At 43.6% G+C, this 21,429-nt stretch overlaps 1 protein-coding gene across 3 annotated transcripts in view; it reads left to right on the top strand.

The window, feature by feature from the left end:
• Scaf8 (SR-related CTD associated factor 8) overlaps positions 1 to 21,429 on the top strand; it is a 282,467-nt gene that overhangs the window by 215,435 nt on the left and 45,603 nt on the right. For 2 of the 3 annotated variants that reach the window (XR_013424741.1, XR_013424742.1), the window contains one exon: positions 20,200 to 20,231. The gene's annotated coding sequence lies outside the window, so the exon portion shown is untranslated. Of the gene's footprint in view, positions 1 to 20,199; positions 20,325 to 21,429 lie in introns of those variants that run through there. The other variant, XR_013424749.1, reaches the window with a different exon arrangement.

Below are 21,429 nucleotides of genomic sequence, written 5' to 3'. Positions count from 1 at the left end.
ATAGCTGAACTGTGGAAGCAACCTGGATGCCCTTCAATAGATGAAGGGATAGGAATACTTTTGATTAAATGTGTCTGACAGAATGTGTGAAGTGTCCGTTGAAATTCTTTTTGAAGGTAATGTCATAGTTATGAAGCTGACTCTTTGGGTTTTATCAATAATAAAGTGCTAAAAGGGTAATAACATCTGTCTTTCCTGGGTAGTGTAGTAGTACTGTCATTATAGTGGGTATTAATACATCTATATTCTAGTCTAAAACATACTTTTCCTCCTTTGGAAAGTCACTTAAATGTTCGAGGTCCTTTGTTTCCTCAGGGAGAGAATAAAATTGTTATTTAATGATTCCCAATGTCTTCTGGCAAGCGCGGCATCAAATTCTTCTCGTTAACTTACCTCCTCTGGCTTCATGCTACGGTGGTGATTGGTAGGATAATATTCATACTTATCCTTACATTCTTAACCATGAAATTGGTTTAAAACGAAGGCTTTCAAAGGAGGGCATTTGTGCATTTGAACAGAAAACGGTGGAAGAACACATCTGGAGTCCGTCAACGTGAATTAGGCTCTCGTTTGTGTTGGTGGCATTTGCAACTTCTGGGATCAATACCTATGGTATGAGTTCATGAAGCCTTGATGAATGTTTGCTGAATCAGAAACCAAAATACTTTCATTAACATGTCCATTTTGAGCTCTCCTTCTGGAAAATCTTAATCATTCTGTGAAAGCGTAGTTCTCCACAGTAACTCTTCTTGACAACTGTCTGTTGGGCTCCTTGTTGGGAAGTACATTTCATAGCATGTGAGCAAAGAGCTACATTTTATTCATGATTTTTTAAAAAGAAACCTCACTGATTGGTTCTATTCATTATTAAACATATACCTAGCCCTCCTCATGGTCCCTACTATGTTTTTCATTTTCTATATTAGAATTTGGCTGTTACAACAAGAGAGCACTAGTCTCCTCAGCCCCTAGGTTCATCTCAATGCTCCTTCTAAATCTCTCCTTGATTGTTCTCTGACCCCCCTACCCAGTCTTTCTCTTGAAACATCATCTGTTCTTGCTTTGCCTAGGTGCCGTCCTCTGTATGGTCACTGAGTTAGCCAGCTTTCCATTGCTTTGACAAAATACCTGGGGGGAAAAAAAAAAACAAAAAACAAACAAACAAAAACCTTAAGGAAAGACTGATTTTGGCTCATGGTTTCCGAGCTTTCTGTCCACAGTCCTTTTTTTTTAATATTTTATTTTATTTCTTAGTCTTAGGTGGACACAATATCTTTATTTTACATGTATGTGGTTCTGAGGATTGAACCCAGTGCCTCATGCATGCTAGTGAGCACTCTACCGCTGAGCCACAACCCCAGCCCCTGACCACAGTCCCTTGGCCCCGTGGCTTTGTAGACGAGCAAAGGCTCAACATGACGGGGAGCGTGATGGAGCAAAGCTGCTCACTTTATGGCGGCTGGGAAGCCCAGAGAGACGGGAAGGGCCAGGGATGAGACCCACCCTTCCAGGGCACCCCCTACCTCCAACTAGTCTCCACCCTCCACAGTTTCTACCACCTCCCAACAGTCCATTCAGCTGTGAACCCCTCAGTGGGCTGATGAGATGGAGCCCCATGAGCCAGTGACGTTCCAAAGCCTCACCTCTGAACATTGCTGCACTGAGGATCAGACCTTCAACACGTGAGCCTTTGGGAGCCGCCCCAGAGCCACAGCGTAGCAGCCGCGTGATCTGTGCAGTGGCTGTGGATGTGTCTGTCCCTCCTCCCACCCTCCCAGTCAGATTCCTTACTAATTTTATGTAACCATGATCATGTCAGAGTTTGTTCTTTGAGATGTTTTGGGACACAGGACTTTATTAGTGCCTTCACGTCTTCCTCCCGATGGATGCTCGAGTGTGAACCGTGTAAAAGGTACTTGTGTGTGCTTGAAGGATTTTTCTTGTTATCTGTCCCGTCAGAGGTAATAATCCAGGGTAGTTAGCATGTCACACTGAAAAGATGACTTGGATCTCTAGGTTCTGGGTAGTTTTTGACCAAAATAGCGGTGTGATCATGAACAAAACATTCTCCTTGGGTTTCCATTTCTTAATTTGTAATTCTGGTGGGCAGGAAGTTACACTGGATTAACTGATTTTTAGGGATCCTTTCCATTTTAAAACATATTTGTTCTCTCTCTCTTTCTCCCTCCCTCACCCAGGAATTGAACCCAGAGCCTTACATACTGAGCTGTTCTCCCAGCCCTCTATTTAAAATTTTGTTTTGAGTCAGAGTGTTGTCAAGTTGCCAAGGCTGGCCTCAAACTTGTGACCCTCCTGCATCAGCCTCCCCAAAGAGCTAGCATTCCAAGTGTGCACTGCCACACCTGGCAAAACTCAGTGTTCCTATGCAGCTATTGTGAGTAAGAAAGCAACAGGAAAACATTCATAAAATTGAGAGAGAGAGAAAGTGTGTGTGTGTGTGTGTGTGTGTGTGTGTGTGTGTGTGTGTGTTGGGGGCTGGGGGCTGGGGTCGTGGCTCATGTATGAGGCACTGTGTTTGATCCTCGGCACCATATAAAAATAAAGGCATTGTTTCCATATACAGCAACAACAAATTTAGAGTAGTGTATTTGTAATCTGCTGTTGTGCTCACTGACACTTGCACAGGACTAGATAACAGGCACCATCACCCAACGCTAGCAAGAAAGGAGGATTTGTGAACACGTGCCTCGTGGTAAATCCAGAATGAGTAATTAGGCATTGTTATTAGGTTATTTTCTGTGCTCTTGGCTGTGGATCATATAAATTTCAAGGCCTCATGAACTGGAGGACATATTTCATATTGGAATAGTTGGAAGAGTTGCCAAGGGAGAAACTGAATTAACAGTAATGGCTTAATGTGGGCAGTTATGGAGAGCTGGGGAAGGTGGAGCATGTATGCAGAACAAAGTAGCCATAGAGGAGGAAGAACAAAGTAGCAACATAGATGCTTGTAGAACAAAGTAGCAATACAGAATGTGCCTAGAAGATAGTAGCCACTGGGATCAGAAGGTAAAGCATACAGTGATGGTTGGTAAGATGGTTGCAGTGCTGGTGAGACAGATTGTAAAGAAGAGTCAAATAAGAAATTTAGAGATATTAAACAGTGTCTGTAAATTTTGTCTTACATGTGGAAAAACAGAAGGGGGTTCTCAAACTTGAAATTGCATAAATGATTCTTTTTAGGACCTGTTAAGATGCAGATTCCTGGTGCTCACATCAGATTGATTCTGGAGGTCAAGGGTGAGAAACTGCCATAAAGGCTGTGAGACTTGTCCCTAGGACACTTTTTGGGGCATCTAATGACCCTAGGACACTCTTTGGGACATCTAATGAGGTCTCTTTCCTCAGGTGTTCCCTGGCATGATCTCCAGTTGAAATGGCTTATATAAGATTGTGAGGACCAAGCCAACTTAGTTAATTTGCCAGAGCTGAATAGGAGGTTTGTAGGTTGTTCACATATAAATGCAGCACAGTTTTCCTTATTTTAGATGGATCTTTGATTTCTGGTCTGACAGAAACGATTTTTAAAGAGAAACACCTGTTCTGTAAACAATGTAATATGTATGGTAATTGTGAAAATGAGTGGGGGAAAATTTCAGCCAGTTTAGGGGCATCTATTTCGTGATAACTGATAGGAAGTGTTTCTACCCTTTTCCGTATAAAGGATGCCAATAGGTAGCACTTTGTTTTGCTCTATTTTGGTTTTCTATGTAATTGAAAATAAAAAAAAAAATACCTGTCCTAAAAACATTTGAAGATGTCAGTAAAACAGACGGTGACAGTTCCCACCCTGGTCATTAGTCTAAGTGTGAGGAAACTGAGCCCAGGAGGATAGGTGGCATTACAGCATTCTTGGTATGTGTTGAAGAGAAATGTCATTGCAGTGTGGCATTTTCTGAAGAGCTGTCACTGAAGCAACATTTTGATGGCTTGATAAATCTCATGATTCATAAAATTCACTACAACTTGGAGTATACTGAGTTGACAGGCAACACTTGGAATTTTCAGCAAATCCATAAATGGGAAGTTCTGAGATGGACAGGCATATGCATATGTTATTGTCAACATTAAATAACACCTCTTCTAATTTTTTGCTATCATCTAAAGGAAAACCTCTACACATACATAGAGGGCATTAAAATTCTTGAATGAATTCAGAAATTATAAATTTATCTGTGTACTATAGATATGACAAAGCTTTAAAAACTATTTTTAAAACAGTGATACTTAAATGAGAATTTATTATATTCACATGTGCATATTCAAAATATTGTGGTCCTAAGTCACAAATCATGCCATATTATTTTAATAGTTGTCATTTATTAGCATGCATTTCAGAACAGGAGATACTTTTAAAATCATGTAATTTGGGCTCAGTAGTAGAGCAGTTGCCTGGCATATGTGAGGCCTTGGGTTTGGTACCCATCGTTGCCAAATGAAAAAGAAATAACTGGATTCCGCCCGTTTTCATAAGAGAAGCCTAATGTTTCTGGCAGGTTAAAGGACCTGCTTCAGGCTTCCTCCCTGAAAGTTAACAGTAGATAAAGCTAAGTCTTGGTCCCAGATTTCTTTACTGCATAAGAACCAAAAGGTCTTCCTATGAGAACTGCATCAGAAAGCCAAAAAGTATTTTAGATTTTCCATGAGAATGGAAACTAAAGCATTGAATTTTTGGAATTAGCAAAGACAATAACAACTTCTTAGCTTGTGTGCTTGACAGCAGAATCCAAGGAATGCACAACCTACCCAGGGAGAATGGCCTTCCAATAGGGTGTAGGGCATTTGCAAAGGCAGATGGTATCTTTGGAGCTAAGGCCCTTCGATCTTTTTCCAATCAAATGTGGTTAGGAGACGCAAAGACATAATGAGTGTTGTTTGAGCTGAAAGGAATCTTAGAAATAATGTAGTTCACCCATGAATATATATGTAATTTATATATGTAATATAAATTTAAAGTCTCCTAACACCCCAGGGATACTATATCACTGAACAACATCCCTAGCTCGTTTTAATTTTTATTTGATGCAGGATTTCACTACCCTGCCCAGCCTGGCCTCACACTTGTGATCCACTTGCCTCCGCCTCCTGAGTCGCTGGAATGACAAGCATACATTGCTGCACTTAGCTCTCCCTTTATTTTGCATAAGATGAAACTCACTTTTGTCCTTCCTGATATTATCAATAGCTATGATGTTGTTGTTAATTGTTTTTAAAAGAAATGCCTGATGTCTTCAGTCTACTAGGTTATATTATAAGCAAAATAATTATAAGGCAATGTCCATGAAATTCATAGTTTATTATTAGATCAGTGGAAGAGGTTAGTGATGGTTCTACAAAGATGGTAGTTTGGGGGCGGGGCTTTGACTGGTGTTTCTTTTGTAAGTCAGTGTGCCATACCCCAAACACCCCCTCAATTGCTGTGTAAGGGTAGGTAGGCAGCCTTGCACGGATAGCACAAGGTCCAAGTCAAGGAAGCTTTTCCAGTGTGTATCTTTGGTCTGGAATTGTTAGGCAGGCTCTTACAGACATTAGCAAACCGGCAGGAGCTTGTTGTGATAAGAAGCAGGTTGCAGAGATGAAAGGCTTTGTCTATCAAATCATTACTGCATTGTAACCCTTTATACTCATAAATATTTGCAAGGTAAATAAATGAGCAGAGGTTGTAGCAATTCTTATGTTCTTTGTGAGCCATGTTATCCAGGAAATTAGCTAAAAGGCTTCCCCAAAGCAAGCTCCTTAACTTTGGTACATATTTATTTTTCAAGGTGATGTTCATTTAGGGAGTGCTTAATAAAGACTAGTTTAAAAGATTTTACTTTAAAAAGGTAAAATGTCAGTAACAGGACCAAAAGGTTGATTCTTATAGTAGTGTCTCATGGTTTTAGATGTTAAACTTCATGTGGTAAGTTATGTTTTTTGGGGGTACTGGGGATTGAACCCCAAAGCACTTTATCACTGAGCTACATTTCCAGCCCTTTTTATTTTAAGACAAGGTCTCACAAAGTTGCTTAGGGCTTTGCTAAGTAGCTGAGGCTGACCTTGAATTTGTGATCTTTTTGCTTCAGCCTCCGAAGCCACTGTGAGGTGTATGGGTGTATGTGACTACGCCTGACTCTTGGCATTCTCGAAGTTTGTTAAAATCGAGCTGCCTGCATAATGTGTTATTTGTATATTTTGCAGAAGGTCAGCAGTTCACATGTATAGATGGCCAATATATTCCTCTAACCTCACATGATAAAAGATAAAGTGAAATTAATGGCGTCACTCTGGAGATGAGAAGTAGTGATGTCACTACTTGCTTTCAAGTCGCTGGACCAGGTTTACCTGGAAGGAGCTGCTGAGTTCAGTGATCTTCCCATGTTTTGTCTCTTTGGTATTCTTGTAGGTTTGGATGGCCACTGACATCCGAGGCTACAGGGGTCCTTGTTTTTTAGAAATTAATTTCTTAGTATCACTTATCCCTTATGAAATTTCTGAAGTATTAGTGAATTCTGCACTCTTAAATTATTCTGTAGGAACCAAAGCTTTTTTTGACCCTTTTGGATGGGCTTTCTTGCTGAGCAGAGCGTTGATGCCATGCTAGTCTTCACGTGCCTTATGGTGATGGCTTTGCTTTTTCAGAGGACTAATCTGTTGGCCCAGGGTTTTGGGGAGAGTTGCTCAATGTGTGCTGCAGGAGAGGTGTAGGATTGAAATAGGAGGAGAAAGAGAATAATGGGAAAGGGCATTAGATGAGAGGTTCTCAAACCCCAGGGCATTGGAACCACCTGGAGGGCTTGATGACACACAGCCTGCTGAACCAGTCCTCACAGCTGCTTACTCAGCAGATCTGGGGTGCCCTGAGAATTTGTTTTTAAATGATGCTTCTGCTGGTAGCTGGGAACCACCTCTGGAGAAATGCTGCCCCCCGCCTCCGTGCTGGTCTGTGCTGAATGGGGATTTAGATCCGTGGACAACATTCAGCTTCTCCATCTCTGTTTTCCTGTCTGAAGTGGCACAACACGAGTGGATCTCAAACCTCTGAATATCAGGGGAATCTTTGTTTCAAACCACGCTTGTGTGAAACTCCAGTCTAAAACAAATGCTGAGGTCGTATTAATTGTAGCAGGGATCAAGGACACAAGGGCTCAAGAGCTTGCCTTTCCTACTCCCTTGGGTGAAGTTGGGGGGAGCCCCTGAGGCCCCTCTGAAGATCCTAGTACTGTAACAAGTCGGAGAAAGAGACAATTCCAAGGTCCCCAGCACTTGTAGATTTCTCTCATTGTATATTCTGTTGAAATCGTAGACTGTTAGAGGGCTGAGAGAATCTGACCAAGAGACGTACCAAAACTTAAAGTGGTGCCTTTTAGTATAAGTAGCTGTGCTTAATGGCTGTGGGTGTAGCTCATAAGTAGAGCAGCTTGCCAGGCAGAGCAAGGACCCGAGTTCAATCCCCAGGACCAGGGAGGCAAAAAGACTAACAAACCCAAAACACAGAAAACCTGTGCTTAGGATGCATATAGAGGTCAGGAATAAATTTAAGATTTTTCTAGTATCAGAAAAGATTTCTGGCTCATTTCCGCTGGAAAAAAAAAGGAATTCTAGTAAAAAAAAAAAAAAATGGGAGAAATGATTTATGTGCCTTCTGGCTTTGTACCCCACAGGTGTGTGCAGCTGAATGAAAATACTTAACCTGTTCTTATAAGTCCGGTCAAGCCTGATTGAATAATCTTTTCTGGAAAATGGAAGAGAAGGAGAGCTGTAGCACAGGCCATTCAGTAAAGGGAGTGAAAGAACTCATCCTTTACGAACACCCGGGAGGAGGTCTCCTTCTGTCCTTGATTCTTTTTGCCCACCACTTTGTGGAAGCCCTAAAATTGACTTTAGGGAACTTGTGTATTAGTTTAAGCTTGACTTTGGTATTTTATGCATCTCTGTTTTGGGATTGTTTGTTTGGGTACCAGGGACTGAACCCAGGGGGCACTTGACCACTGAGCTGTATCCCCAGCCCTTTTTATGTTTTATTTAGATACAGTGTCTTGCTAAGTTGTTTAGGGTCTCACTAATTTGCTGAGGCTGGATTTGAACTTGAAATTCTTCTGCCTTAGCCTCCTGAGCTGCTGGGATTACAGGCATGTGCCACCATGCCTGGCTGGTCTGGGTTTTTGAACTCCTTATTTTTAACTCTTCCTTAGCTTTCTTTTTTTTAAAAAAAGATCAAAATAGAAACAATCTAAACAAATGAGGAACAATCTCTGTGGACCGAGAAAGCAAACCAGGTGCAGAACACTGTGTGTCCCTTGCCATTTAAAAAATAAGACTGATTTTCAAAGTGTGAGTCATGGGTAGTGAATTGGTCTAGTGGATCAGGTTCATGTGTGTTTTCCTATGAACAGACTTCAAAGATTTCAGTGGCTTTCTGACTTTTTTTTTTTTTTTTTTACCAAGACCCATATTAAGACCCACCTGTTGAGGAGCAACCTCATACACTGTGGAATAGGAAGTCTCCATATGCATTGCATCATTTCTTGAAACTGTTAGTTTATCTATCATTGGTGTGTTTGGGGCTTTCAGGGAAACAGAACAATAAGGTACATAGATTTGTTGGCAAGAAATGACACGAACACTTGTGGAGGCTGACAAGTTTGCAGAGTGAGCTGGCAGGCTGGAGACCCAGGAGAGCTGCTAGTGTAGCTGGAACCCAGAGGCAGTGGGCAGTTCTCTTGCTCAGGAGGCTGGGCTTTTGGTTCTGTCCTTCACTCTGTATTCAGCTGATTATTGGATGAGGCCATGCAGGGAGGGCCATCTGCTGTACTGAAAGTTCACCAATTTGAATGTTAGATAGCATCCCAAACCCTCTCCAAGCTGACCTGTCAGGTCCACCAGTGCCTATGCGTACACTAAGTTATAAGATGAAACATGTCTTGCCCATCGAAGTTAGGAAGCCACGGAGATCTGTATCCCTCTCTGTCTCCTTAGAATATCTCTGAAGGCTACACAGAGTGGGTCAGAACTTGAGCTATAGCAGAGGTTCCCAGTCTGAGGAGAGAGTCTACCTTCACCTCCTGGAGAACCGTTCTAAACTCCACATGTCGTGCTGTGGCGCCTGCCCACAGATCTTAAATGAGATGATGAACTGAAGCAAGAAAAGACGGAAGTCCTGAGAGAATTTTAGGCTCTATGTAGCAAGTGGGAGGCACTGAGCTCCTGGGGTGCACTCCTGTGCCCTGGTTGACAGACCCTCTGGAGTTCGCACTGGTCTCCGCCGTGCTCTACGGACACCACGCTGTTTTGCCTGCCCTCATCCCAATATTCATGCTAATGATGACAAATGCACGTGTGATAGTAATGCAGATGGTTCACGGGAACCTGTACCGTGTACTTGTGGCATTCCCAGGACAGTCTTTAAGTTTTAACATCATGCTTATTGTTAACAAATCTACTAAATGTTATTGCCATGCCCTGTGAATCACCGGGTGAAGTTTTCCCCAGGGATGAGGGGCTGGGGACTGGGAGATGACAGTATACATAAATCAGCAGTTGACTGGCTTTCTTAAACCTCGGGAGGAGGTGCCAAGTTAAATTTAGGGATGCTTCTTTGAAGAGGGTGTTGGGGGCACCCTCTGTAACATAACATGATTCCTTAAGATGTTCCAGGTAGCTACTCAATTTTTAAGGCATACTTGCCATTAAAGCATGGGTGTGTGGGTGTGTGTGTGGGGGGGAGTCATTCTGGAATTGACACTAATGAGGAAAAGTTTTGGAGAGCTGATCATTTAGCCAGGTCTCTGAGGCCTGACCTCTGTAGCTGTTACATTCCCAAACCCTTTCAACTTATAATGGAAAGGAACTGAAGTGTGATCCTGGGGCTTCTCAGATTTTTCCTATCCTATTAAAATAATTGAGTGTGAGATACTTCACTTTGAAAAATCTGGACAATTGCTCTGGTTTCAGTTGTAAGCCGGGAAATGGTCTCAGCACACACTTCCTCTGCTCATATTGATCTGTTTTTTTTTTTTTTTCCTCTCTCCTGAGAGGTGTGTCTGACAATGGCTTGCCCTGTGACTGGTATGTAATTTAAACATGTGCTAAGCATAGCTTTTGCTCCCTTGGGATCACCATGAGATTTTATATCTCATCTGGCTCTCACAATTCCGTTTAATTGTAGCTATTTTGCTCTTTGGCCAAGTCAATAAAACTAGTCATCTCTATGGGGAGACAGTAAACTTTTGCTGGGCATACCAGTGACAGTGAATTCTCCTGCAAGCAGACACCTTTTCAGGAATTATTCTTATAAATGCGGGGAGGAGTTGGCAGCATTTTGATGCCTTGGGAGGGGTTTTGATGGGTGCCAAATGGCGTATAGCTACTGTGTGCTTGGAAAATGTTAATGAGAGGCTGGGCTTTTCAGAGTGTGTGTTTTGGCTTCTTGAGATAGCTTCCTCGTAGGAGGAACCTTCTTTTAAAACCAAATGTAGCCCCTGGATGTCTTCCAAGAGAAGTATTGTAAATATATTCGAACTGATGCTGCATTGGGTTTCTTTATAGAAAAAGAAAAGGGGAGTGGCTGATGAATAACATGGCGCTGGAGTGGAGCTCACAGTTCAAAGCGATCATCTTTCCTCGTGGTCAGCTTATTGTGAACACTGAGTCCTGTTCCTCCTGCCCTCTGCTCTAGGGCCCTGTTGCATTTTACAACGGGTAGCCCTCTTCACTTTAGGGCTGAGCTTTGCATCCTGTTCTTTACTAGGAGCATTAATGGAGCAAAAGGTTGTTCACTGTGCAGGAGGGGAAGGACGATCTTTACAGTGTCTTGATTTTTTCCCCCCCCCTCCTGAGCTTTCAATTGAAAAAAATATATGCTTTGCTACCTTTATGCAAAAGGTAGGGTAAGATTAAGAGCAAAACCCAAATAACCAATCTCTATTAATTCATATTTCTACCCTATATATAAAATGACTATTTTACAGGACAATTTCTGATTCTATTTTTTAATAGTTATTTTTTATTTGTAGTTGGACACAATACCTTCACTTATTTATTTTTCTGTGGTTCTGAGGATCGAACCCAGGGCCTCACACACGCTTGGTGAGCGCTCTACTGCTGAGCCAGCCCCTGATTCTACTTTTAAAATATTCTGCACACACCTCCTTTTCTTCCTCCTCTCTCCTTTCCCTGGGTGACGTCTCCTCAGCTGCCCAGGAAGGCTTTGAACTTGTGATCCTCCTTCCTCAGCCTGCCTCGGAGCTGGGCTGACAGGCACGTGTCACCTCCTGCACGACTCCTCCTCCTCCTCCTGCTTGAATTCTTCCATTGGGATCTTTGGAGTCTCTAAGCTCTTACAATGAGGGATCTTAGTGTGAGTTGAAGCTCACTTCAGAGCATGGAGGTAGGAGAAACTCAGTTATGTCCATACCCTGAGCTAGGGCGTCTGCGCATCTCCTCGTATTCCTCGTACATGGCCTGCTGTGGCTCGTCATTGGTGTGTCTTCCACGGTGGAGGACCCAGGCTTTCTCTGTACTAAGATGCCCACCAGTCTTCACAGTTCCTGTAGTGCAGCTGGGTTTTGGGGTCTGCAACTAGCTTAGATCATCAGTGCTCCCTCAAGTGTGAGCCATAGGTAATCCAGGAAGTGGGATTACCCTTCCAACTTATTTAGGTGTTTGATCTCCTACAAATGCTTCGTATTCAGACTTTGGCATGGAGTTTTGTCTATTTCACTTTGGAGAACTCTGTAGTTTGGAAGTGACATGCTGTGAAAGTTTGAGCTCAAGGGAAGAAAGGTGTGTCTAATGACATTTCAGGAATATGTTTTATGAATGGAATATTGAAAATGCTCCGGACCCAAAGCATTTTAGATTTGGGAGGTTTTCAGACTTTGGAATATTTGTATGGGCTTGACTGGCTGAGCATACCTAATCTGAAAACCCCAACTCTGAGATGCTCCCAAATCAGAGACTCTTTGAGCATCAAGTTGGCATTCAAAAAGTTTTGGGTTTCAGAGCATTTTGGGTTTGAGGGTTAGAGATGCTCAGCCTAGGTGTGTCAGGCACTGTGCTAGGCACTCACAAGGGCTTTCCAAGTGAACGCTTCCTGTTCCATGTCACGTGGGGATCGTAGATGAGCATATTGAAGTGTGGAGCTAGGATTGAATCCCAGTTTGTCAGATTTCACATCTTGCCTCCCAGTCTTTCTTAAGAGGGGGAAGGGCTTGCAACACATGTGCACTTTACAAGCCATATGGAATTCTGAAAAGCTGCTCAGCTCTGACAGCTGTTTAAATTATCTGTGACACTGCCTCCTACCATTAACCAGGATGACGGATTGTTGACAGTATCCATCAGAAGAGGCTGGGGTCCTGTGCTAGAGGGGTACTCATAGGCTTTCCTAAGTGTTCAGTAAGTATAAGTGAAACCTGGCTTCTAACCATTACTGCCAGGCTAGAAAACCTTTAAGGTAGGATGTTATACACTCATATGCACAACTGGGGGGAGGGGTGGTGGCATGTCATTATACTTTTGTGTCTTAAAGCAAGAAAACTAGGTAGAAACCAAAATGGAATATATACATTATTTCCATGTAGCAAATCCCAGGGAGTTTAGTTTGACTGATCTCATGCTACTCATTCATATTTCATTTTTGTTGATTCTTTGTCTTTGAAACAAAATTTTTCTTCATCCTTTCTTATTCCATAGGTGTGTTTCATCTCTGTAGCTGGTGTGTGTACTCTCCAAGGTCATTCACTTTGTCTCTTATTTCTCCATTTTCATCCCCCAGTTATGTAGAATAGAGGTAAACTCACAGGCATCCAATGTTTATTGAGTAGTTATTTTTGTTGTTTCTTTGCCATATTACTAGCTGAAAGATGAGATATTGTGCTAAATTGTTCTTCCATTGTTTCTCCAAGGTTTCTGTATTGGTTGGCCGGCTCTGGAGGCTTCTTTTCCCTCCTTGTGTAGGACTGTCCTCCTGGTTTTATTGTCAGCCATGAGACAGATGTGCATGTGAAATGATTCTCTGCTATTTGTATAAGTGAAGGGTGCTTTTGACTGTGGTGGGTGATTCTTCTCTTTTGTCTTTAGCTTTTGCTCATGTTTTGAGTGACTATATAAGCCCTATTGCAGGTTCTTGTCATTTTATATTACATGGCTGGTTGGTTTAATTTCTTCTGCATTTTAATTTTTTTTTCTCATTTTTAAAAATTTTGTGGTACTGGGGATTAAACCCAGACCCTCATCTATGCTAGGAAGCTCTCTACCACTAAGTCATACCGAGAGCCCTTTCTCCTTTTTATTTTTGAGAAAGGGTCTTGTTAAGTTGCTGAGGCTGTCCTCAAACTTGTGACCCCCCTGCCTCCGGCTCCAGAGTGGCTGGGATTACCACAGAGCCTGGCCAAATATTTTCCTCTTTAAGACCAAAAGAGAGAAAGACATTTCCTTGGCTGAAGCAGGGCCAGAGCAACAGAGGGAATTCCAGTAAGCATCTGTTTACCTTTCTGTTCCCTCTCCATAAATTCTTTTCCTATGAGAAAAGAAGCTCTGGGCTACAGCCACCTGTTGTGTTTGTAGTACAAGAGAGTCGTGGGTTGGAGGTTGCAGAGGCGCTTCGGAACAAGAGCTTGGAAGGACTGAAGCCCGGGCCTCACTGGGCGTGCAAGAGAGGAGCAGGAGGGTTGGACGCAGGGCTGGGGGTGTGAGCTGGAGCTGGGGGTGTGAGCTGGGCTGTCGCAGGTGGTGGTCTGTGAGGGGAGTTCCCCACCATGTGGGTAAGAGAGAGGAGGAATAACTGGGCTGGCTGATATGTGGACAAAGTAGAGAGAGGGGTCAAGTGACAGTGGGCATGCGAACCAGGGCACTGGTGACAATGAGGGTGCCACTCTACTGGAAGAACTGGGCGAGGACTAGGTTTGGGTTTGACCCTTCTGAGTTTTGAGATGCCAGCAGTTCTATGAGAAAGGTCCCATCACTAGTTAGAAACCTGGAACTCCAAGAGCAAGGGCCCTGTTGCTGTGTGGGTTAAGGTTCATCTCCTAGAGGGGACACTAAAACCCTGCCACAGAGCCTGCAGAGAGAGCAGACAGGGACAGGACAGACTTGTTTATAGTCATTTTTTAGAAGTGGAAGAATAGGAGACAGAGGAGATGGCTCAGAAAGGATGTCAAAGGAGAGAATTAATTTCCTGAGCAGGATGCGAGGCAAAGGAGAGTTCTTAAACTCTGTGTACATGAGGCCATCAAGACTGGAGTGAATTTTAAAAAGCTGCAATGTCCCTTACTAGCAAGGAGTTGCCCAGCATCGCTGGGAGGAATAACCATTTTATAAAGATTTCTGGCACAGTTTATCAAAATTTCAAGTGCACATTAGCCTCTGAACCAGCAGTTCCTGCCCTGGGACGCTCCCATAGAAAGAAAAGCTGCCGTATGTAATTTGTTTGTACAAGATTATTTATTGCAGCGTTGTTTGTAGTGGCAAAGGATTGGAAGCTAAGTGGATGCTTTCAGCAGGGAAGAGCTGGCTAAAAGGTGGCACATCCAGGCCTTGGGTTTCCATTCACTTGACCTGGAAGGAGTCCCATGAGAAAGAGGAGGTCAGACCATGTAAAACACGATCCCAAGTTTGCAGAACCGGAAAGGCTGTGAAGATTCGTGTGCATATGCTGTTTAGGAGGAGAGGTGGCCAGTGTGGGAGGAGGTGGGCAGGGCAAATGAAAAACAAGGCTGCTTACAGAATGTCCAAGACGAAACGCCAGGAGAGCCACACAGGTGCGTCTACCTGCACAGACAGGGTGGGGGACATTCACCAGGTCACTACCTGCAGGTCTCTCAGGGTGCAGAGGTGCAACTGATTTTTGCTTTCTTCCTTATGACTTTTCTCTGTTCATTGCAAATAAATGAAGAAAGGCTGTGGGTCTTAGAGTCTAGGAATCATTGAGAACCATTCAAAGGACAGTTGGGAATTCCTTGCTGTTAGGAGTGTTTGCAGATTAGAGATGTCACATGCAGGTATGTTTTTTTTTTCAAGCGATTTTGAGGGAAAATCTTGGTAATAAAAGTGAAGAGACAACTTGAGAGGGCAAGGAAAGTTTTTTTAGTGTGGGGCTGTGTAGAAGAGCTAGGAAGCACAGGAGGGAGCCGCAGACACAGTGGAGGAGCCGCAGACACAGTGGAGGGGCCCCAGACACAGTGGAGGGGTCTTCCAGGTCCTGAGCACAGGCAGGTGGCCTTGACAGGGAGATTACATCTCCTGAGGCCAACAGGCCAGGTGAAGAGGCAGAAGTGGTTTGAGGTTTAGAGGAAATAAATTGAGGGAAGGTGTTCTTAGAATAATATGGGAGGTGGGATTATCAGGTAAGCATGAAGGGGTCTCACCTTGGTGGCTTTGGATATTTGGACAGATGCAAAAAAATCCCCTGTCTCCCCTCTTCACCTGCTCCATTGGCATCTCTGGACGGATTGGCCAGACCAGAAAGTAGGGATGGCATGATGGGACTTCAGAATTTATTTTCTGTGGGATCAGTAAGGCTTATCCAGGAAAATTAAGGGACATAGGGTTTCAGGTTGGTGTTGACATTATCGCAATAATGACCAGAAATAACTAGGGTCCAACTGATGGAGACAAGTTCAATAGGAGGGTCCCTGGGAAAGGGACTGGAGGGACCAGGGGCCCCATGAGAGGTGGACAGCAGATGACTTGGAGTCCAGGGAGGCTGCAGGCCCCGCGATTCTGAGAGCGTGAGGGTGGAGCAGCAGCAACAGTGGTTGATAACAGGCCCCTGCTTCCTGTCACTACCTATTCTAGAACATCACCTGCTTCCTTCCGTCCGCTCACAGGTAACAGCCTGATACCGTCCATCCATTCATTCATTGGTGCTGGGGATGGAACACAGGGCCTTGCACATGTTGGGGAGCTGGGGGCAAGAGCTGGTCTGTTACAGGAGGCTTGGAGACCTGCAAGGAGAGTTCCCACTATGTGGGTGAGAGGGGAGAAGTCACTGCCCAGGCTGGGCAGCAGCGGCCTACCACTGAGCTGTACCTCCAGCTCCAGTCTGACGTTTAAAGTTGTCTGTTTTGGGTGTCCCCAGGAAGCCTCTGCTTTGGTCTAATTGGTTTAATTACTGCCCCTTAAAAAACCACCTAACCGGTTTGCCTCTAGCCCTGTGTAAGCAAATCAGTAGCCACTAGCAACATGTGGCTGTTGAGCCCTTGGAAAAATGTGAATGCAACTAAGGTATGTTATAAATATAAAATACACACTGGGTTTTGATGACGGCACACACAAACCTCCCAAATATAAAATATCTTGTTAATATTTTTAGTGTTTCAATTTTTTTTCCCCCTATTTTTGGTGATACTGGGGATTGAACCCTGGTGGAGTCTCCTACGGAGCTACATTCCTAGCCCATTTTATTTTCAAGACAAGGTCTTGCTGAGTTGCTCAGAGACTGGCCCCCAAATCTCAATCCTCCTTTCTCAGTCTCCCAGACATTTATAATATTTTGGGTTAAAATATATTATTAAAATTGGTTTTCACCTGTTTTTTACTTTTCCAACATGACTGCTAGGAAACTGACCTTAGATATGCCACTCACCACTTACTTCTATTGGAAGCTCTGCTCGGGAACTTTGTTTATGTGGTTTCTCTCTGGATGGCTTCCCAGTTTCCATCCACTTATCCATACTTCAAGTCCAGTGTTCTTTATTGCAGAATGTTTGCCTGCCATAATTGTTGTCTTCCCTTTTATCACACACTCCCTTCTTAGATTGGCTCACCACAGGCTTTCTGTCTTGTTTTTTTGAAATCTGGAGTTAAAAGTTGCCTGTTTCTGTACTGGTCATTGTTGTATTTCTTACTTAACACACACCACGTCCTTCAGTACTGTGTGAGGTGCAGGATTTGACAGAGATGGTTCAAATGAAGTCCTGTCCCCGATCTACTTTTTGCTGTTGCTTCCCCCAAATGAATTTACACTGTTAATCTTCCAGTTTAGTCGCCCCCGGTAGAATCTGCAGCAACCTGCTTGATAACTCTCGCTTCTCTTTTCCTCTTCTCTCATATTATTGGCCCAAAGGAGCCTCTGCAAATGAATGCTCTTGCCATGATGGAGTGCTCAGTGCTGGGTAACTTTCCAGAAAAGCATCTGAGAAGAAAGCACCCATGAGATACAAAAGGGGAGGTAGATTGTGAGAGCCGTCAGTGGCCCAGCCGTGTGCCCAGGTGTGCCTTCTCGCACTTGAAGAGCTGGTTGACATCATCCCAGGCACATTGAATGCTTACAGGAGACTTGTACTGCTTTCCCCTGGTGGGGACAATTGCCCCTGGCCTCCTTGCAAAAGCAGTAGTGTCTGTGGTGAAATCCCCTGAGTTGGGAGGAGTTGGTATGGTTACTACTCCATGTGAGGTTGCTGGAATGAGGGGCTAGTGGCGGTTTTGTGGGGCAGCATTTCTGGGGCTTGCTTGGGTCACGTTGCTGGGTTTGGCTGCTGTGAATGTGTCCAAAGTAAATTTCTTGCATTCATCTTAGGTTCCCTCCTTCCTGGCTCCTGTTTTGAAGAAGCAGATTTTTCAAACTAGGGCACTGAAAGAGAAAGAGGAACTCGGTTTTCTTTTCTTTCTTTCTTTCTTTTTTTTTTTTCCCCTCCCTGGCTAGTGATTTTTACTTTATTTTGAAATTTGCTGACCTTTCCCCTTTGTGCAAGGTATCCGACTTTGACTTGGATTTGCTTACAATGTCTTTAGGAAATCCACTTTGGAGGAAAATCTGAACCAGGTGGGAATCTCAACTAGAGAAACTGCCTGTACCTGGCACCTGGTGTGCTGTAAGCCAAGTCTTAGCCTGGAGTGAAATCTGGAGGGTGAAGCCCAGCATGATGCAGAGGGTTGATAGGTTTCAGTGTAAAGAGGCTTTGTGATTAGGGCAAAAGCACTTCTTATTAAACTTCACAAATTACTAGCAGAGTTTTCCTTTCCATATTGAACCCCTCCACCCTTCAAATGATTTCTATTCAAGTTGACATTTTCTCTGAATAGGAATGGGGTCCATGTGGGTCCGGATGGCATTGGGTCTGGGTGTTCTCTCTTGCATCCTGAGGGGGTGGGTGGCGTCCTAGCCTGGAACCAGCTAGAAGTGCACAGTCTCTACTGGCCAAGCAAAGATGAAGACTTACTTGAAGTCGAATAAGGGCAGATTTTACCCATCATCCATCGGGGGCCTGCCTGTGGGGAAAGTGGCTATTTGTGCACACACTCGGCAATAACATATGTAGCCAGCCTCCCTTGGGATGAAGCCCCTTGTGAACTTGAACATTTTTGTGCTTTCATTCCTCATCTGTAGAAGTCCTAAGTGATTCCTTTAGTTGTCCCAGTGTATAAATGACTTGCTGAGCTGCAGATGGTTGGTTTGTGCGTCACGTCCATTCTCTGGTCCTCACTGCTTTGTCTGTGAAATGAAGGGATTAGAGAAGGTCTTTCCAAAAGCCTACTTCAGCAGCCGTGGTAGCATCTTTTTCACTTGGCAAAAGCCTGTTGGTGCCAGGGGCTATATCAGCCACTTCACCAGCATCCCATTTTGTACTCTATATGCATTCAGCCCCAGCACCAAAACAAACAAGAGGTACTATGCAGTAGCTCTCCAGGCCTGTAGAGAAGGGCACGGGCTGCCAGAGGTCAGGAACTCTGTAGTAGAGCTGTATCAGTCTGATCAGAGGTCAGATCATATGTGTTCTTAGAACAACACCATGCTGGTCTCTACAGCTTTATGATCCTGGGAAAAGTACTCATGGACACTTTGCCCTGGGGTAATCGAAGGACAAAGGTGAATTCTGTACCTGCCTCGAGACTTGAAAGTACTGGGAAAACAGTTTTTCTCATTGTAAGATTTAATTACTAATATCAGGACCAGAGATCATAAGAAGTAAAACAATGTAATGTAATTTAAAAATTTTCTGACACTTTTTAGAAAGAAATTTCCTAGAAGAAATAAGGTATGAAGTTGTGTGTTGTTTTTTCTCCCTGAGAATGTCATAAAAGCTGGTTTAGTGATTGTCATTTGGTGTCAGATAAAGTCACCTCTGCCTACCTTAATATTTTTGCTTCATAGGAAAAGAAAATCCTCCTAAATTGCTTGTTATATTTAGGTCTTTGGGGTGGGATCTTGTGAATGTGCTATTATTATAGACTGAAATCTATGTATAGGGACACTCAAATTAAAAGTGGTGTAAATCCATGTCTTTAAAAAAAGAAAGCAATTACTATGTTGGAAAGCCAAGCTATAAAAAGTAAATGAAATCATAGGCGATGCCAGTCAGGATTGCACTTTACTAAGCAAATCTCCCTGAATCTCTTCCCCCTTTTGTGTCCTGCAGTGGCATAGTGGGGATTGCAAATGTTTCAAAACCAGGATCATAGAGACTTATAGGTGACTGATTGGAGATTGTCCCTGTGGGCACCATCCTATGGATTAAGTGACAGATCCAAAAGGACCACTCAGCTTTTACCTTGTTATGTGTCGTTTTAGTTATTCCCTAGAACATGGTCCTAGTTAATAAAATTAAAAGGGTTAGCTTTTATTTAAGGCACACTTATCCACATTGTAATATTTTCTCAACAAAGTTGAAATTAATTTCCTTGACAATAAATGTCGTTTTGCAACTGAAGTTTAAATAATACCTGACAATTTTGCAAATTCCAGTTTAAAATATTCTTATTAGGTACTAGGGATTGAACTTGGGGACGCTCAATCATGGAGCCATATCCTCAGCCATATTTTGTATTTAATTAGAGACATGGTCTCACTGAGTTGCTTAGTGCCTCACGTTGCTGAGGCCTGCTTTGAACTCACGACCCTCCTGCCTCAGCCTCTGGAGCCATGGGATTACAGGCATGGGCCACCACTCCCAGCCTAAAATCTATTATTTTTAATACATAATACACAAGTGTGTGTGCGCACACACTCATATTTGAGCATCTTTTATTTCCCAACAACTTCTCCCTCTAGAGCCAAAAGAAACGAAGGAAGGGAAGAAAAGCCTTTGTGGGCTTCTGGAAAGTGCTGCGACCCTTTGCCTCTGAGCGGCGGGGTGTGAGCCTCGCCTGACAGTCTGGGGACTCGGAAGAAGGAACAGGATTGACTGTCCCACAGGTTTCGTAGGAATCCCAGCTGAGAACTACGATGGGCTCGCTAACAGTTCTTCTTGCTCACAGGTACCTTGAGGCCCCCAGACGGGAACGGAAAACACTGACCTCCAGGCATCTTGTTTCGTCATCAGAGAGTGTTGCATGGCTTTGGCTGGATAAAAACGAACTGAGGAGAGGGACATCAGACCCAGGTAAGCTGTCACACCGTAAAAAGTAAAACAGTGTCCCTCTTAAGGACCTGTTCAGAATTTCAAATGATACAGATCTTTGTTGCTTCCTCAGCAAATACGAATGAGGTTGCATCACTGTGAAGCGTTCCGCGAGTCCTTCTGACTGTTAAGACTCATCTCTGTGATGAGAACCGAGTTTCTCTCCCCCCGCCCCTTGGTGGGAGTAGCAGTTACTTTTCTTTGCAGAATTTGCCGTGGTTAATCACGTTTTGAAGGGAAGAGACAACTACTGAGCACCGAGGGAGGCTTGGAAAGTTTAGGTAACAAAGAGGCTGTGAGCTTGAGGGGGATGCTTCCAAGCAGGACCGACCGGTCAGCAGGGACTGACTCACCGTGACTCAATGGCAGCCTGTGTGGCCCTTTGGCTCTGGGACCAGCCTTTGAAAGCACAGAGGCAGTGCCTCCATTCTCTCACAAGAGCCTGAAGGGTGGATTACACGGTGGTAGTCATGGCTTGCCTTGAGTGTGGGCTCAGCCTCGCTCAGGGACTTGGTGAGAAGCTGTCACACACCTTTGGCTTTGACTTCACATGTGGTTGGGGAAGAGTGGCTGCTGCTGGTCTTATACACCAGTGAGACTGTCCCCAGAGAAGTGGGGGTGGGGTGGGGGTGGAGAAAAACCTTGTTTGTTCCTTGTTACGGGGCCCAACTTTACCTGCTTGGAACACTGTTCTTGTCGTGTTCCGAGTCACCTCATAACTTCTCTTTGTGGACTTCCACTATTTGGGCTCAGTAGCAGACATTATAATTACTGTAATTTTATAGAATATTTTATTATCTGATAGGGCAAATAATCCTTTTCCCCCTCAAAATATGCTTTCTTGACTATTCTCCACAAGGTTATTTTTTCTAGATGAACTTTAAAAAAATCTACCACATTGTTTTAAAAAAATGTGAGATTGCACTGAATGTTTAACAATGTAAGGAGAATTGACCTACTCTTGATTTGAATCTTCCTATCCAATAACATAGACGGCTCCAAACTTTGTAAGTATTTATGCCCTTTAGTAAGTTTTACATAGGTTTTTAAATTTGTTTATGCATGCAATACTGGGATTGAACCCAGG

The sequence above is a fragment of the Ictidomys tridecemlineatus genome, chromosome 8, assembly GCF_052094955.1.
Source record: "Ictidomys tridecemlineatus isolate mIctTri1 chromosome 8, mIctTri1.hap1, whole genome shotgun sequence".
Lineage (NCBI taxonomy): Eukaryota > Metazoa > Chordata > Mammalia > Rodentia > Sciuridae > Ictidomys > Ictidomys tridecemlineatus.
Note: the sequence above shows the minus strand (reverse complement) of the source record. Positions and strands in the feature narration are given on the sequence as shown.